This window comes from Myiozetetes cayanensis, unplaced genomic scaffold, assembly GCF_022539395.1.
Source record: "Myiozetetes cayanensis isolate MyiCay16 unplaced genomic scaffold, myiCay2020 scf1485, whole genome shotgun sequence".
Lineage (NCBI taxonomy): Eukaryota > Metazoa > Chordata > Aves > Passeriformes > Tyrannidae > Myiozetetes > Myiozetetes cayanensis.
This window is the reverse complement of record NW_026087143.1, coordinates 1,204-6,944: the sequence shown is the minus strand read 5'-3', so window position 1 is coordinate 6,944 and position 5,741 is coordinate 1,204. Positions and strand designations below refer to the sequence as shown.

The following is a 5,741-nucleotide window of genomic DNA, read 5'->3' as shown; positions in this document are numbered from 1 at the left end:
TTTCGAGGCAAACCGGGATGGCGGTGAAGAGTAGCCCCGGGATGACTTTTGTCATCCACGTGTCACTTTTCATCGGACGCATTCGACGCCTTTGTGTTCCAAAGCTAAGTCATGGGACTGGGGGATGGAAAAAAAAAGAGGGGTTTTGAATCACCGGGAGGGAAATTGAAGTTAAATTAGGGGTGAGGGCTGTATTGGGATAGGCTCCTGAGGAAGGTAAAGTTAGCAGTTTGCTATTCAGCAATCCTAAAACCTTTTGCCAAGCAGGGCAGTTCCAAGCCATCTCCGTGACTTCGGGCCGTCCGCATTATCGGTTCGGCGTGGCGTAGGCCTTTCTCTCTTCTCCACGTTACCGTGGCTCTTTTTACCCCGAGACGTCTCTCTGCGCTCCGGCACGGTCCCCACGGTCTCGATGGTCCCCGCTCGCCGTCTCAGCTTCCGCTTTCGTGCGTCTTCGGGCAGTGAGCGCACGCACCCGGGATCTCGGGCATTCTCGGGTCGGTCATCTTTTGCGACGTCATCCGGGACTTTGGCCACGGAGGCCTTCTCTAGCGATCTGGCTCGATCTCCCGGTAGCGGTTCCTCTCACGCATCACAGGCTTTTCCCGTGCTCTTCTTACCATTTTGGCAGTAACATCTCTTAGCGAGCAATTATGTCGCATTCTGAACCGGGTCTGCTTTAGAGCCTTTTTGCTTTGATGTTGTTGATCTATGGGTTATCTTGCACAGTGAATATCAGGTTCAGGAGGGAAAGCGTCTCTTCTTTTTGGGCGTAGCGAGCGCACTTTCATCTTGGAGATCGTAGGTCATCTTAACCGAGCGACATCGTTCCGGACCGTCTTGGCAACCGTGGCCTCTTACTTTTGGACATTGGGTTTATTCTGGCACTTTTCCATCATTACTTGTTGAGGCCAGAAGATCTGCAGAGGCAGTTCTCACGCATCCTTTCCTAAGTCGGCGGTACTTTTTCGTGGCGATCCGTCACGTTCCTTCGTATTCGGCGCCCTGTGCGTCTCTCCCGGATTTGGCTCGGAGCTGCCCCGCTTGGGGTTATAGAGTCACAGTTAGGTAGAGTAGCAAACAGCATCTACGGTACAGCCCTTTTTCATGGCTCTTTAGGCCTATAAAATCTATAGGGTCGGTTTGGGGCTAAGTCCTAGGTTGCACAGGGCACACTCGAGCATCTCTCCCCTCTTATCTTACAGCCACCCAAAGAAGATTCGGATTCTGGAGGCGAAAGACCGCGTCGGTTTTCCCGGATCGTACGGCAACGGGGACGAGATCGGCGGCAGCGTCGTCGTCGACGGAATCTTCGGAGAGCTCGACGGAGTCCCCGCCCGACGACTTACGGACTACGCCCGTGTAGCGTCCCATATGTTTATTTAGCATTGTGTGTTGCTTCTTAGGTGTAGTTATTGTACTTTGTGAGTAGAGTAGGAAAATTCGGACCGCCGTTTAGGTGGTCATTTATATTGTCTTGTATCGCTCTGAATTGTATACTTATATAGTTGTAGTTGTATTGTTCTGTATCTGAATGTTCTTAGTTCTTGCCCTCTCTAACTTTGCTCTGGCCCTCTCTAGCTTCCCTTGGCTCTGGCCCTCCCTAGCTTCCCTTGGCTCTGGCCCTCTCTAGCTCTGCTTTGCTCGGGCCCTCCCTAGCTCCCTTTGCTTGGCTCGGGCCCTCTCTAGCTCCCCTTCACTTGGCTCTGGCCCTCTCTAGCTCCGCTTCACTTGGCTCTGGCCCTCTCTAGCTCCACTTCACTTGGCTCTGGCCCTCTCTAGCTTACTTCACTTGGCTCTGGCCCTCTCTAGCTCCACTTCACTTTGCTCTGGCCCTCTCTAGCTTACTTCACTTGGCTCTGGCCCTCTCTAGCTTACTTCACTTGGCTCTGGCCCTCTCTAGCTCCACTTGGCTCTGGCCCTCTCTAGCTCCACTTGTCTCTGGCCTTCTCTAGCTTACTTCATTTGGCTCTGACCCTCTCTAGCTCACTTCCCTTCACTTGGCTCTGGCCCTCTCTAGCTTACTTCACTTGGCTCTGGCCCTCTTTACCTCCGCTCCACTTGGCTCTGGCCCTCTCTAGCTCCACTTGGCTCTGGCCCTCTCTACCTCCGCTCCACTTGGCTCTGGCCCTCTCTACCTCCGCTCCACTTGGCTCTGGCCCTCTCTAGCTTCACTTGGCTCTGGCCCTCTCTAGCTCCGCTCCACTTGGCTCTGGCCCTCTCTAGCTCCGCTTCACTTGGCTCTGGCCCTCTCTAGCTCCGCTCCACTTGGCTCTGGCCCTCTCTAGCTCCACTTCACTTGGCTCTGGCTCTCTCTAGATTCCTTCACTTGGCTCTGGCCCTCTCTAGCTTACTTCCCTTGGCTCTGGCCCTCTCTAGCTTACTTCCCTTGGCTCTGGCCCTCTCTAGCTTACTTCCCTTGGCTCTGGCCCTCTCTAGCTTACTTCCCTTGGCTCTGGCCCGCTCTAGCTCCGCTCCGCTTGGCTCTGGCCCTCTCTAGCTCCGCTCCACTTGGCTCTGGCCCTCTCTAGCTCCGCTCCACTTGGCTCTGGCCCTCTCTAGCTCACCTTCACTTGGCTCTGGCCCTCTCTAGCTCACCTTCACTTGGCTCTGGCCCTCTCTAGCTCCCCTTCACTTGGCTCTGGCCCTCTCTAGCTCCCCTTCGCTCTGACCCTCTCTAGCTCCCCTTTGCTCTGACCTTCTCTAGCTTACTTCACTTGGCTCTGGCACTCTCTAACTTACTTCACTTGGCTCTGGCCTTCTTTAGCTCCACTTGACTTTGCTCTGGCCCTCTCTAGCTCCGCTCCACTTGGCTCTGGCCCTCTCTTACAATGTCACATTGTTATGCGTCAAATTCTGTATCTTTGCGCCTGCGTTTTAGTGCTTCTTACATTGTGTCACTTGTATTGCCATGTAATGTTCTGTATGGTATAGTCCTATTTTTGCAGTTGTATTGCTCTGTATGTGAATGTTTTAGGTATTTTCAGTTTGCATGTTATAGTACATCAGATTGGAATTGTATAGCTTAGACTGGCGTGCGCCGTTAGTTGTTAGGGTGGGAGGTGTGGAGAGGGAGGGTGGATGTAGTGTAGGGTTCTAACCTTGTGTTTTTGTGTTTTCTCTTTCAGGTTTTTGTAGGTTTTTAGATTTAGAATAAAAAAACCCCAGCTGGGGGATTTTTTTTTTCCCCCAGCTGGGGTTTTTTTTCCTAGGTCCCGGCCGGTCTGCGAAGCGATGTTCATCGCCAAGGTTTGGGCGCAGACCGTACCGGGACCTGGGTTTTGTCAGGCAGGCGGAGGTTTTGCTTTTCGAGGCCCCTCGGGAACCCCGTTCCCGAGGGAGCCAGCTGGCGTGCGCCGATAGTCCCAGGTGGCTTAGTGGGAGGTTGGAGGTGTGGAGAGGAGGGTGGATGTAGTGTAGAGTACTAACCTTGTATTTTTGTGTTTTCTCTTTCAGGTTTTTGTAGGTTTTTTTAGATTTAGAATAAAAAAACCCCAGCTGGGGGATTTTTTTTTTTCCCCCAGCTGGGGTTTTTTTTCCTAGGTCCCGGCCGGTCTGCGAGGCGATGTTCATCGCCAAGGTTTGGGCGCAGACCGTACTGGGACCTGGGTTTTGTCAGGCAGGCGGAGGTTTTGCTTTTCGAGGCCCCTCGGGAACCCCGTTCCCGAGGGAGCCAACTGGCGTGCGCCGATAGTCCCAGGTGGCTTAGTGGGGGGTTGGAGGTGTGGATGTAGTGTAGAGTACTAACCTTGTGTTTTTGTGTTTTCTCTTTCAGGTTTTTGTAGGTTTTTTTAGATTTAGAATAAAAAAACCCCAGCTGGGGGATTTTTTTTTTCCCCCAGCTGGGGTTTTTTTTCCTAGGTCCCGGCCGGTCTGCGAAGCGATGTTCATCGCCAAGGTTTGGGCGCAGACCGTACCGGGACCTGGGTTTTGTCAGGCAGGCGGAGGTTTTGCTTTTCGAGGCCCCTCGGGAACCCCGTTCCCGAGGGAGCCAGCTGGCGTGCGCCGATAGTCCCAGGTGGCTTAGTGGGGGTTGGCGGTGTGGATGTAGTGTAGAGTACTAACCTTGTGTTTTTGTGTTTTCTCTTTCAGGTTTTTGTAGGTTTTTTTAGATTTAGAATAAAAAAACCCCAGCTGGGGGATTTTTTTTTTTCCCCCAGCTGGGGTTTTTTTTCCTAGGTCCCGGCCGGTCTGCGAGCGATGTTCATCGCCAAGGTTTGGATGCAGACCGTACTGGGACCTGGGTTTTGTCAGGCAGGCGGAGGTTTTGCTTTTCGAGGCCCCTCGGGAACCCCGTTCCCGAGGGAGCCAGCTGGCGTGCGCCGACATTCCGGGGTGTCCGGTGGGTAGTGGATGGGTTGAGGGCTTGTCAGGCAGGTGCAGGTTTGGCTTTTTGAGGCTTCCTGGGAACTGTGTTCTTGAGGGAGTGCTGTCAATGTGTTACTTGTATTGTAACTTGTACTGTAACAGCTTTTGCACCTTGTACCTTGTACTTTGAAATTTAACTTGTAATGTGTAACTTATACCTTGTACTTTGAAATTTAACTTGTAATGTGTAACTTGTACTGTGCAATTTGTAACGTCATTTGTAATTTGTATGTTAAGTAATAAAGGTTTGTAACTAACTTCTAATTTCTAACTTGTGTTTTCTAAATTTTTGTACCTTCTAACTTGTACTCTCTTAGTTCTTGTGCTGTCTAACTTAGTTCTTGTCTTCTCTAACTTCTTGTACTGTCCAACTTAGTTCTTGTACTCTCTAACTTCTTGTACTGTCCAACTTAGTTCTTGTCCTCTCTAACTTCTTGTACTGTCCAACTTAGTTCTTGTACTCTCTAACTTCTTGTACTGTCCAACTTAGTTCTTGTCCTCTCTAACTTCTTGTACTGTCCAACTTAGTTCTTGTACTCTCTAACTTCTTGTACTCTCTAACTCAGTTCTTATACTATCTTAGTTTTTGTACTCTGTTACTTGTACATCTTGTACTTTCTACTTTAGTTTCTCATTTCTAACTTTAACTTGTACTTTCTAACAGCTTATACTTTTTATGTTTTGTAATGCTTAACTAATACTTTTGAACTTGTATTTTACTTTGTAACTTTGTATTTTACTTTGTAACTTGTATTTTACTTTGTAACTTGTATTTTACTTTGTAACTTGTATTTTACTTTGTAACTTGTAACTTGTATTTTACTTTGTAACTTGTATTTTACTTTGTAACTTTGTAACTTTGTAACTTTGTATTTTACTTTGTAACTTTGTATTTTACTTTGTAACTTTGTATTTTACTTTGTAACTTTGTATTTTACTTTGTAACTTTGTATTTTACTTTGTAACTTTGTATTTTACTTTGTAACTTTGTATTTTACTTTGTAACTTTGTATTTTACTTTGTAACTTTGTATTTTACTTTGTAACTTTGTATTTTACTTTGTAACTTTGTATTTTACTTTGTAACTTTGTATTTTACTTTGTAACTTTGTATTTTACTTTGTAACTTTGTATTTTACTTTGTAACTTTGTATTTTACTTTGTAACTTTGTAACTTTGTAACTTGTATTTTACTTTGTAACTTTGTAACTTTGTAACTTGTATTTTACTTTGTAACTTGTATTTTACTTTGTATTTTACTTTGTAACTTTGTAACTTTGTAACTTTGTATTTTACTTTGTATTTTACTTTGTAACTTTGTAACTTTGTATTTTACTTTGTAACTTTGTATTTTACTTTGTAACTTGTAATTCT

At 47.1% G+C, this 5,741-nt stretch overlaps 1 long non-coding RNA gene across 1 annotated transcript; it reads left to right on the top strand.

Moving 5' to 3' along the window:
- Positions 1-3,203: 3,203 nt before the first annotated feature.
- On the top strand, positions 3,204-4,925 carry LOC126637183 (uncharacterized). Its single transcript, XR_007628259.1, has 3 exons — positions 3,204-3,369; positions 3,701-3,947; positions 4,265-4,925. It is a non-coding gene; the product is annotated as an uncharacterized LOC126637183 (long non-coding RNA).
- Positions 4,926-5,741: the final 816 nt, after the last annotated feature.